The 13304-nt window shown below is 38.5% G+C and overlaps 1 long non-coding RNA gene across 1 annotated transcript; it reads left to right on the top strand.

The window, feature by feature from the left end:
• The first annotated feature begins 581 nt into the window (after positions 1 to 581).
• Positions 582 to 13304, top strand: LOC306861572. Its single transcript, XR_013783484.1, has 3 exons — positions 582 to 648; positions 7896 to 8139; positions 12148 to 13304. It is a non-coding gene; the product is annotated as an uncharacterized lncRNA (long non-coding RNA).

The raw sequence follows: 13304 nt of genomic DNA on the forward strand, positions 1-13304 counted from the left end.
AAAGTTGTTCTCCATTAGCAGGGTTGAGATGCCTGAACTATGTAATACATAAGACAAGCATGTAGTGGCTACACCATGGCATTACAGATGATTTTCTTTATTTTTACACCAATCTGTCTCCATTTAATGGATTTGAAGTGTTTTTGCTCAATGTTTTGCTTAAATACTGCATTGATTGAAGAATAGTGTGTATATATATATATATAATTATTTACACATAAGAAATATACAAATATGGTTTAGTAACATGAAATTCCCTCAAAATACCAAACATTTAATTACTATATGATTATAGTCTCTGTTCTGTTTTGACTGCAAACAATACAAGTGTGACTCCTAAATAAACTACTGTTTAAGTTTATTAACACATTAGAGCGATTAAGAAACATGTATGAATGACAAAATAAAAAGTATGACATGATTGATTCTTCAAAGCTCGGGTTTCCTTCATTTCTGTTTTGTGTGCTTGAGCTCAACGGTATTAATAGTTCTGGAGTTATGATAGCTCTGCAGTTCATCCCATATCTGTTATTTATATTTGTTTTCTAATGTAATATTCTATGATTGTAGCGTCTGGACAAGACTTTTATTTTGGTTTGGTGATGTGACGTCATAAGGCTGCGCCGCGCGCCCGTCTGCTGAAGAAAGGTGTGTGTTTTTAATCATTTGCGGTCTTTAAATCAATACGATGATCGTATGTAATGCTGAAATGAATTATTACGGAGTTTAACATTGTAATGGATCCAGTTTATTCGCTTTACCTATTGCTATTAATGAAGGTTATTTAGTGTGAGTAAAGCTCATCCACACGAGTAACAGAAAATAATATTATTTAGTCATTTAGCAGACGCTTTTATCTAAATGAGAACAGAAGCAATTAATTGTAAATTAAACAACTAAAACAGACCCAAAACTAAAAGCTAAAACGCTATAAATACTATACACATTTAAAGAAAGAAAGAAAGAAATTAAATAAAAATGATACATGCATGCAACAAAATATCAAAACAATATTTTGAGATAAAAAACAGATGTGGTTCTTTTATGTGTTCGTCACTAAAGGACATAAATGGTAGTTATTTTTATTACAAATTATTTCTATTTAATTTTGAACGTCAAAGGAGAAAGAAAGTTTAATTTTGATGTTTTTTTTTTAAACAAAACAAATAATTTTCATCAACAAATCCAGTCTCGTAGTCGTAGTGTGTTAAGGCAAGTTTATTTATATAGCACATTTCATACACCGTGGTAATTCAAAGTACCTTACATAAAATAAAAACATTAAAACTCATCCTCACTAAGTGAAAGAACCTTCCAAAACACTTAAATATTCCACTACTTCACCCCCTGCTTACTTTGACCATCATAAACCAAACAAATAGAACTCAGAGGTCCTGCTTTCAACTGATTAACCAACACACTTGTCTTTACCATCACAGCACTTACTTTAGCCTTCAGTTTAAACTTTTAAAATGATATAAAAATTGATTTAAGATGACAGTTAAGAATAGAAATGATTACATAGAATACAGTGCAGTCAGTTGGGATGTAGCACAGTGCTCATTCAACAAATGCACAGCTTAACAGATGACTTTTGAGTCTTGATTTAAATGTGGCTAATGTTTTAGCACATCTGATCTCTTCTGGAAGCTGGTTCCAACTGTGGGCAGCATAATAGCTAAAGGCGGACTCCCCTTGTTTTGTGTGAACCCTTGGTATTTCTAACTGACTCGAGCCTAATGATCTGAGTGGTCTGTTCGGTTTATATTCAGTGAGCATATCAGCAATATATTTAGGTCCTAGGACATTGAGTGACTTATAAATGAGTAAAAGAACTTTAAAATCAATCCTAAATGTAACTGGAAGCCAGTGTAAGGACCTGAGGACTGGTGTGATATGCTCAGATTTTCTGGTTCTAGTCAGAATCCTGGCAGCAGCGTTCTGGATGAGCTGCAGTTGTCTAATGGTCTTCTTGGGAAGGCCAGTGAGGAGACCATTACAGTAATCCACCCTGCTGGTGATAAAGGCATGAACAAGTTTCAGAATCACCCCAAGATTTCTGACTTGATTTTTAGTTGTTTGACCCCTAGAGTCAAGGTATGCATTCACCTTGAGAACTTCATCTGTGTTTCCAAATGCAATGATTTCAGTTTTCTCCTTGTTTAACTGAAGATAGTTTTGGCACATCCAACTGGTAATTTCATCAGTGCATTGGCAGAGGGAGTCAATGGGGCTGTAGTCATTTGGAGATAAGGCTAGGTAAATCTGGGTATCATCAGCATAGCTGTGATTGGCAATTTGGTTCATCCTCATTATCTGACTTAGTGGGAGCATATACAGGCTAAACAAGAGCGGTGCTAGAATTGAGCCATGTGGGACTCCACATGTCATGGCCGTCCACTTAGACTTATGCTCTCCTATACCCAGGGGTTAAATTGGGATTTGTTATGTGGGGGGGCTCTCGAGGTTATATGTATGTGTATATATAAGTGTGTGTGTGTGTGTGTGTGTATGTGTATATATATATATATATATATATATATATACTTTCTGATATTCTTGATCTTCTCAGAAAAGGAGGAAGCAAACTCATTGCATTTGCTGTCGGAGAGCATTTCACTGGGAATCTGACTTGGGGGGGTGTCAGTCTCTCAACAGTCGCAAAAAGAGTGCGAGTGTCGTTTAAGTTGCTGTTTATAAGGTTTGAGAAGAAGATCTGTCTAGTTGTGGCTAGTTCCACATTGAAAGCATGAAGGCTGTCCTTATAGATGCTATTGTGAATTTCGAGTTTCGTCTTCCGCCACATCTGTTCAGCTTTTCTGCATTGTCTTTTCAGACTCTGAACTGCTGTTGATTTTCTCCGCTGACCTTTATCGGAGCAATATCATCAATAACATTCTTAACTTTTGAGTTAAAGGAATCAAGGAGAATATCAACAGAGTCTGCAGAAGTGCTTGGTGTTGAAGATATAGCCTTCATAAATTGCATAAATTGCATCTCTTTCTGACAGAGACAGATCTAGATTCAGTGGTGACAGAGATCAATATATCAAAGAAAATACAGAAGTGATCAGACGGTGCTACATCGTTAATAACAATGGATGAAATGTTTAGACCTCTGCTGATGAGTAAATCTAGAGTGTGTCCTCGATTGTGTGTGGGTCCGTGCACATGCTGAATCAGGTCAAAAGTGTTTAAAACAGTTATAATTTCTTTTGTAGTTTTGATTTCTGCATTATCTATGTGAATATTAAAATCCCCTGCAATAGCAAAACAGTCAAACTCTGAGGAAATCATTGATAACAGTTCTGTGAGCTCTTCAACAAAGGCTGGAGAATATTTTGGAGGCCTGTAAATAATGATAAACAGAATGCGTGGAGCTCCTTTCAGCACAATACCTAGGTGTTCAAAAGACAAATACTGACCAAATGACACTTGCTTGCATTGATAGACATCTTTAAACAGAGCAGCTACACCTCCACCTCTCCTAACAGTCCTGCAGACACTTATAAAATTAAAGTTAGGAGGGGCTGTTTCAGCGAGGACTGTTGCACTGCAGCTGTCTTCTAGCTATGTTTCATTTAGAAACATAAAATAATTTTTTTTTGTGGTTGTCATTGATCAGAAATGATTTATTTTTTTAGTGAGCTAATGTTTAAAAATGCTAAATTGATGGCATTATTTTGTGTCTCAGCAATCTTAGTTTGAAGCATTACAGGCCGCAGATTAGATGGGTCAGCCGTACGGCTTGAGAAGGCCTTAGACTTTCTATCACGTGATAAAACAGAAATAGAGAAAGCTACAGGCACACTGGGGTCCCGACACATATCACCGAGAGCTGTTATCAGTTGTTTTCGGTTCACCTACACCAGATGGAGGAGGGTTTGGGCCCTGGTGTTGTGGCAGCGGTCGGAGAGCTCTCACAGGAGGAGGAGGGAGAGCTGGGCCTGCAGTCTTTGGTGGTTGGGGGGACTACTGTTTTTTAGTTGATATCTGGGGGCTTGCAGTGAAAGAGTGGGAGAGTTTGGTCCCAGCATACACCAGTTCCTCCATTTTCTGTGAGAAGCTTAGAAGTGGAGATGCTGGAGAGAGGGAAAGTGTGTTTGGTGAGTGGGGCTCTGGCATTTCCGGTGGCTGTGATATGATGTCCTGGCTTCCCTGGCCTTGGGTGCTGAGTCTTGGAGCTGTTGCAGTACATCTAGGGTTGCAAAAAGTTGGTAAGTTTCTAGGAATTTTGGAAACTTTCTGGGATTTTTGGAAAGTTTCCGGAAATTTTCCACCTCTTTGCAACCCTAATTACGTCACAGTCTGTCTGTGATGAGCTCTGTGGGCAGGGCTCAGTCGAGATAGTTTCTATGAGCCGAGTTTGTTGTGGCTGCGTGGGATGGGCTTTTTTCAAAAAAATTTGCATTCGAATATTTGCGCTCATACATTTTTTTTATTTATTTAAATGAGATTTAATGCGAAAGACGTTATTTGTAATTATCAAGTTTTTATCATGATTTCTGAACAAGCTTATGATTAGCCGCTACATGACAATGTTCTACAACAACGCTACGTTATATCGCAAGGTTTTATTTTGGTTTAAAACATGCGTAAACAAAAAAACAAAAAGCATTCAAGATCAATCAGAGCAAACGGAAAAGTCGAGCAGACTGTGCCAATTACAGTACAGAACATAGGCTACATATACTCGAGTCAGCCTATATTTATTGTGTTTACATTGTTTCACGTATTAATCCTGAGAGAAACAATAATATCCACATACTCGGGGGAAAGCTTGTTCCTCAGTCTGATAACAATAAGAACGCGCTGACAAAGCTAACGTGTGCTAACAGTTTCTTAGCGTTTTGTGTTAAACCACTCTCCCTCGAGGAAACTTTATATGTCTGAAGATCATTTCACAATCAGATGCGCTCTCTTCTCGGCTCAATCGGAGTACAGCCGCGCTTACCTGCAGTCATGAATGCAGTGATGGACAGCTGTCTTTCCTCAGTCCTCTGTGTTTGGATTTCATGATCTCATTGTGGTGGTGATATTACGATAAATCAGTTTCACTAATTCATTTGATCAGAAGTAATTACATTTTGTCAGATCATTTAGATCAAAGCAAATCCAAACTTTGCGAGGCAGACGACGACGTTCTGTGATCAAATACTATCAACTTAACACGCTCCACAGCGCCACCCAGTGCATGTAGTTATAACTGCTTAGGATTTATCATGGATTCCCTGCATTTACAGCCTCGAATAGTGTTTTTATTGTTCAAATAGTAATTACAGACCGAATGTTCGACTATTCGTGCACACCCCTAGATTCTTCAACCACATGACGACTCTGAAGCTAATATGAAGTCCTGTGGTCACTCATATTCTGTCCAGGTGTGTGTGTGCCATTCAGGTTAAGCGGATTGGCACACATCAGTGAAGGATGACGGATGGAGAAATAGATATTGTCCTTTAGCACTCTTGCACCAAGTTTGTTTGGGTGGAGGCCATCCAGTTTAAACAGTTGTCTGTGGCCGCAGAAAAGATTGAAGTTGTTGATGAAGTTGACTCCTTTTATACCGCAGGTTCTTTGTAGCCATGTGTTCAGCCCAAGCAGCCGTGAAAACATGTTAGTTCCCCTTGCTGGGAGTGGTCCACTGATGAACGACTGAAAGTCTTTGAAGTGTTTCAAAGAGTTCACTGAAATCCTTCTTAAGGAGTTCTGACTGCTCCTTCCGAATATCATTCTTCCCCACATGGATGATGACTCGATTTGCATTCTTGTGCTTCATCAGAATGTTCCGAAGTTCTTTGTTCACATCAGAGACGGTTGCTTGAGGAAAGCAGCATGTAGTTGTAGTCCTGCTACTGATGTTTCTGATAATAGAGTCACCCACTATCAGAGTCCTGGGCTCGGCTGCGCTCTGAGCTGAAAGCCGCTGTCTGCTCGACCTCGAGCGCCTGTTAGTAGCGATGTTAGCTGCTGGCTGATTCGATCCGTGTTTAGTCACATTTGGGGATTCCTCACCCACATTCATTAATGCTTCAAATCTGTTCTCAAGATGTATTGGGGGTGGTAGGATACCAGTGTTTACAAGTCTTGTCATAGCCGTATCTGGGGTAGAGGATGCTACGGCAGCAATACGAGATACTTGTGACAATCTGATGTCTCGAGTGCCTTTGGGTCTCGCTCCCTGTTTGTGCCATCGATTAGTCTGTTGATCAATTTCGGCTTGTTCCTCTACACTTTGTATAAACTGTTGAGATTCACTAGATTCACAAGACTCACCGGCTGTATGCTGAGAGGGTCCGTGATGACCATCTGCTGTGTGTTCCACCTGATTTGGAAGTCCAGCAAGTAACTTTTTTCAAGAACCACAATCCTTTGTAGAAGTCTGTGGCAGTTTCTGCAGCAAGTAGATTCCACAAGAGGCATTTTATCTCGTCTGTTTGAACGTAGACAGCTGTGTTTTTCCGTCTCCGGAATGTAAGCTGTTGGCAGTGGGAGGCAAAGATTCTTCTTTTTCGTCCAGTCCCGAAAAGTTTTTAGTTTTAGTGTTTAGCGAAAGTTTGGGAACCCCTTGCAGAATCTGTGAAAATGTGGATAATTTTACCAAAATAAGAGAGATCATACAAAATGCATGTTATTTTTTATTTAGTACTGTCCTGAGTAAGATATTTTCCATAAAAGATGTTTACATTTAGTCCACAAGACAAAAAAATAGCTGAAATTATTAAAATAACCACATTCAAAAGTTTGGGAACCCCTTGCAGAATCTGTGAAAATGTGGATAATTTTACCAAAATAAGAGAGATCATACAAAATGCATGTTATTTTTTATTTAGCACTGTCCTGAGTAAGATATTTTCCATAAAAGATGTTTACATTTAGTCCACAAGACAACAAAATAGCTGAAATTATTAAAATAACCACATTCAAAAGTTTGGGAACCCTTGGTTCTTAATACTGTGTGTGGTTACCTGGATGATCTACGACTGTTTTTTTGTTTTGTGACGGTTGCTCATGAGTCCCTTGTTTGTTCTGAACAGTTAAACTGAGCACTGTTCTTAAGAAAAATCCTCCATGTCCTGCAGAATCTTCAGTTTTCCAGCATCTTTTGCATATTTTAACCCTTTCCAGCAGTAACTATGATTTTGAGATCCACCTTTTCATACTGAGGATGATTGAGGGACTCGAACACAACAATTAAAAAAGGTTCAAACAAAACGTAACACTTTCGTAGTGGTTCCAAAAAAGTAAAATATTTGAACAATTCTGAGACAAAAATTGACCATCTGCTCATGTCATGGGCTTCACAGGGGGCTTCAGTAACACGACCACGAATGGGGTCCTTCAACTAATTAAAGTTTTCTCTGGAATTGGCCGATTTAAAATCAGGATATGGTGTCACACCAGAGGACATGGTTTTGTATGGAGAAAAAAAAACTTGTACAATTATGCCCATTTTTATGCTTTTCGTTTTCATTTATAAAAGTTGTAATTGCTTGAGAGTCACACTATAGGAAAATGTTGAGATTTGGCTCAAAAATGTTAAAAAAATCAAATAACACTGCAGCTTTTACAACATTAGGTCCATGTAGGACAAAGAAATGTTTAACCATTTACTGCATTTTAAATAGACAATATTAATTATATTCATTTTTATCTTGTGGGACAGTGAAAATGCCATGTCACGTCGTCAATCCAAGTACCAAATATAAATCTTAACTTAAAAATAAAAATAAAGCTCATATATAATTGTATTAATTTAATGGTAGTTTTGGTTGTTTTTGTCTTATCAGGTTATTTAAGGCCATTAACTCTCACTCTCGCTGACTCCATTGCTATTGAAGTAGAGAGCTGATTGCATTTATTTCTCTTTTTGTACATTTTTCTCATCTTAAACAGGACAAAGTGTTCAAATACACAGAGAAACTCCTGCTGAAGCGACTGAGATCTACGTGACCCAATATAATAAAGATGGTGTTTATTAAAGAGGAGAGTGAAGACATGAAGATTGAAGAAACATTCGATGTTAAACATGAAGATACTGAGGAACAAACAAAGATATCATTTATTAAAGAGGAGAGTGAAGACATGAAAATTGAAGAAACATTTAGAGTCAAACATGAAGATACAGAGGAACAAACAGGTTGGTTTCATTCTCAAAGCTGAACTCACTCATGTGATCCTTATTTAAATGTCCAGCTCTACAGAAATTAATGATATTTTTGAAGAATATCAAAGAGGTTTTATTTGGTTTATTTGCACATTTGTTTTTATGACGTCACGTGTTAAATTAGAGTTTAGTAGACATACATGCCTTTTAAGACCTACAGTTGTGAACTTCTTTAATTTATTATTTTTTTTGTATGTCCTTTTAAGTTTTCCCTAAAGCTGCCTTTCCACTGCACACGAGATTCGGACATGACTGTTGCCTTTCTCCCGCTAGTCGCACAGAACTTTCAAACTGGTCGTGCAGCAACAGTCACCTCGGCATATTCACCATGGTAAAATTAATCATTTTAATGAATATAATTAGTGTATGAATGCATCGTCACAAATCATGATCCCCAAAATAAAACCATATGTTTTATGGGACTTATCAACATAAGTAATTTTATAATTATAAAATAATTATTTCTGCCATAATTATTCTAAAGCACCATTTTACAGAAATAATGTTTAAAGATTAATGTTAAAGTGAACAAAATATTGTTAATTCTAACCTTACGCTGATAGTTTTTAATAGAATACATCACATACGGTCGATTGGTCGCATACGGTCTAGCCGCAGAAGTTCAAATATTTTAACGGATCCGCAGCTCAAATCGGATCCAAATTTTCCGCATATGATCAGAACTCCACGCAGCTCCTGCACTACTCTCCATTGGAAATGAATGACTTCCGGTCTGTCGCTTGTTGTTCGTCAGAGATAGTGGAAAGGCGGCTTAACAGCCCTATAGGCCTACAGAACAGGGCACATGACAAACTAATAAGGAAATAAATAAATGAACTAAATTGTGGATTCCAAGTGATCGAGAGATTAGGGTATTTCATTTAAACTAGGGATGCACGATATTGGATTTTTGCCGATATCTGATATGCCCAGTGTCAGTCCTGTGTCTTGTTTCCCCCTCCTCTCGTGCCCTTATTTGGCCTTCCTGTTCCTGTCCTCGTTTGTCATCATTAGTTAATTTGTCTCCAGCCCTGTTTGATTTGTCCACACCTGTTCCTCGTTGATTTCCTAGGCTGTGTCCAAATTCAGGGTCTGCATCCTTCGGAGTACTCATTTGAAGGATGTTACGTCACAGCGCCGCGACGAAGGCTGTCCAAATTCGTAGGATCCTTCAAATGCGGCCCACAAATACGTCCTCCTTTTCCCCGAATTGGAAGGATGGGTGTGGTGGATCCTTTCCCGTCCTACCTATCCCATAATTCTTTTCGGCAGAGCGTAATGGCGGACGAAGCGAGCGGTAGCGGAGTGGGAGAGGAGTTTCTCTGACAAAACAAGCTAAAGTTTATGCTTCGGCTCAATGAATTTGTAGGAGAAATTAGTAGAATACTTAAAAACAAATAAAAATAGGCTATAATGGCTTACCTGGATGTGACTGTCTTGTAGTCTGATATAAAAAACTCTCCGACAACGAGCAAAGAAAGTATTTAATTTATTTAATAGCTTTATTTCTTCCAAAAGAATTAAAATGAGGAGAATAACTCTTTGTTTGTCCATTTTCCCGCTTCTTGCTTGGCGCTGTCACGGTTGCTAGGCGACAGGATATGAGCAACGGGTAAGGGAGGGAACTGAAAGAAGGGTAGGCTGTCCAAATTCACAAACACCGACTTCCGGGTTTTGCGGACGTCGGAGGATCCCTCCTCCTTCAACCGGGTAGGAAGGATCCTAAGGAGGATGCAGACCCTGAATTTGGACACAGCCCTAGTGTTCTTAAGCCCTGTGTCTCCCAGTCTCCCATGTCCTGTATTGTTCGTCCATCCCCCAATCTCCACGTTCCGTGTTGTTGGAATTTAAATAAAACTCTGAATTGAATATCTCCGTGTCTCCTCGCTCCTTGCTCCAGACGCAATGTGACATAATACAGGACCGAAAAATAGTAAGCGGCGTCCAACCTTTTTTTTGTTTTTGAAAAGTGTTTTTATTTTGTTCCAGTTTTTCCAAAAATTCTAAACACACTCAAAAACACTCAAGACCACTCCAAAAATAACAAATAACAGTCAGTAACACTACAAATCAACACAACAACACTCCAAACCAACAAAACAACACTCAAAAACACAACAAAAACACTCGAAAACACTCTAAACCAACACAAAAAAATTCAAAACACACTCAAAAACACTCAACACCACTCCTAAAATAACAAATAACAGTCACTAACACTACAAATCAACACAACAACACTCCAAACCAACACAACAACACTCAAAAACACAACAAAAACCACTCAAAAACCACTCAAGAACACTCACAACCAATCAAAACCAACACAAAACCACTAAGAGCTATTTGGAGATTTTTAATTCCTAATTTTTAAAAACTCTCTCCATTTTTCCAGGCTTGAGACTGGCAATAACATTACAACAGTTATTGCAATGTTATAGGCTGGATTAAAAAATGTTTTTTTTTTTTTTTTTTTGGCTTTTTTAAATGCTGGAACATATAAGTAGTAACTATATTCAAGTAGGCAAGCGTACTGCTTGGTCACATGGTTCAAAAATAAAAATGGATGTAGTATCTTCCTCATTCCAAAAAAATTATATTTCACAACATAGGCAAGGATAGCACTTTGTCACATGAACCTCAAAAAAATAAACGGATTTACTCTGTTCCGTGATAAAAAAAAACAAAAAAACAACTTCACTGTGTCCTCCCTGGGATTAATCACAAAAATTCCAACATAAAGTCTTTGAAGTTCAATACTTCCATTTTCAGTTTAAAGTCTTTCAAAAAATTGTGCAAACTAACCCTTGAAAAAAAATTAATAAATTCACTTGTCTAACTCAAGCTTCTGCCATCAGCCAACGGCGCTTTCTTTTAAAGGATTCCAATGTGCGCACAGGCGTGGAATTGTTTCTGCACCGCTTCACATACATTGCGTATGCCACTGAATGTGAAATAGTACCGTTCAGTTCCACGTACGACACTTCCAAATCGCTCCACCGACTATGCACACTAGCTGGAACAGTCGCAGTTTCCATCCTCTGTACTAGCTGTTCTTCAGGTTGTTCAGCCTATTCTTCATGCGGTTCACCTGTAGAACCTCCTGAGCTAGCACGTGGCCGTCGCTGGGCTTGTGGGACTGGTGGGACAGCAGAAACAACGAGCTTGTATGGAACTGACTCATGAAAACGCCACACCATAGGAGAATGGATTAGCAACAACTTGGACAAAACGCCCAACTCTTGAAGGTGACTCTGGGTCACAAGGAGATTGCGCTCAACCTCAGCCAGCTTCTCAAAATACACGTAGTCACCATTCATGATCATGCCCACGGAACTAAGGAACACCAGAGCAGTCAACACGCGATCTTTTGGCATACCCCTGGGAAGGCACTGTACACACCTTTCCATCCAAGGCATGCCTTTCTCTCTGTATTTCTGAAGGTTCTGTGAAAAAGTCAGATCCAGCTCCTCCATTTGAATTAAGCAAGAGTTTTGCTATATTAATTTTAGAATCAAAAATATGAATGCAATGTTCCTGCCATGCTGCCGACCGCTAATATGAAGCAGCAGAGAGAGAGAGAGATTTATTTAATGCTTTTCTTTGGCTGAGTCTGAAATCTGAAAACAATATGTTCCCTGTAGGTTTTTTGTTAAAGCTTGATTCAGAAGGTATTAAGATATGAATCTGTTTTTATTATTATTATTATTTTAATAAAAAATAATTCAATTCACTTATCTTTTGAGGCTGGTTATTTGTCACCTATGGTATTGATTTAGTAGCGATACCGAGGTATTACATTCTGGTATCGTACCGAAGCCCAAATTCTGGTATCGAGCCATCCCTATTCTTTCTTGTTTGTTGCTTAAAGAAAATAATCGGTTTCAGAATCGGCCAGTTTTGCTTGTAAAAAATCATGAAAAATCATGATCGGTGCATCATTAATTTAAACTAAGGTTATTTGTTTTGTTTCCACCTTAGACCCAATGACACTGAAGGAGGAGAATCAAGAACTGAAAGAAAAGGAACATAAGGAGCGGTATGAAAAAACATGCTTTCATAACTGGAGAAAATCTTTCAGTTGCTCACAGACTGAAAATATTTTCTGGCAAGAAAGAGCTCAAAAGACTGGAACGAGATGTTATTTCACCTGCCAACAGTGTGGAAAGTGTTATACTAATAAAAGTAGCCTTAAAGTCCACATGAGAGTTCACACAGGAGAGAAACCTTACACTTGCCAACAGTGTGGGAAGAGTTTCAATCGATCAACAAGCATTAAAATCCACATGAGAGTTCACACTGGAGAGAAACCTTACACTTGCCAACAGTGTGGGAAGAGTTTCAATCGATCAGCAAGCCTTAAAAACCACATAAGAATTCACACTGGAGAGAACCGGTTTACTTGCCAACAGTGTGGAAAGAATATCAGTCAAAAAGGACACTTTATTAACCACATGAGGATTCACACGGGAGAAACCCCATTCACCTGCCAACAGTGTGGAAAAAGTTTCAACCGAAAAGGAAACCTGAAAGTCCACATGAGAATTCACACTGGAGAAAAGCCATTTGTATGTGATCTCTGTGGAAAGAGTTTCAGGTACAGAGGAGCCTTTAATGACCACAGGAGGATTTACTGTGGAGAGAAGCTTTAAGTGTCTTTCGAGTTCACATATCATAGGAGACATGACAAGTCATTTGCAAACTCATTCTGGACAGAAATGACAAAGTTACAAGTGTGAAAAAACGTTTACAAAAAGGAGCAATATCAGAAAGAGTTCAGCAATTTAAAATGGCACCAGAAACTAGTATCTGTGTGAAATCAACGCTATGTTAGCACCGCAGCTGAATGTACCCCAAATTCAGATACTCCAGGTTCCTACAAGAGTCCACCATGATCATCAGAAGTGGTATGGACATGTTGAGATAGTTCATTTGCATTCTTCTCCACTTAAACTTGAAGCTTTTTATTTTCTTTTGTCATGTTCATATGAATGCAAGTGGCCACACCCATCCATCTTCATAATTTAAAATACTGAGTAGTTATGGTAGATGCCCTATGATTCAAAATGTATTGAGTTGCTGCTTATTTAAGGACACTGCGTTGAAACAAATAAATTGCATAAAGCTGTCTACACTAC

Source organism: Barbus barbus (assembly GCF_936440315.1).
Source record: "Barbus barbus genome assembly, chromosome: 42".
In the NCBI taxonomy this organism is placed as follows: domain Eukaryota; kingdom Metazoa; phylum Chordata; class Actinopteri; order Cypriniformes; family Cyprinidae; genus Barbus; species Barbus barbus.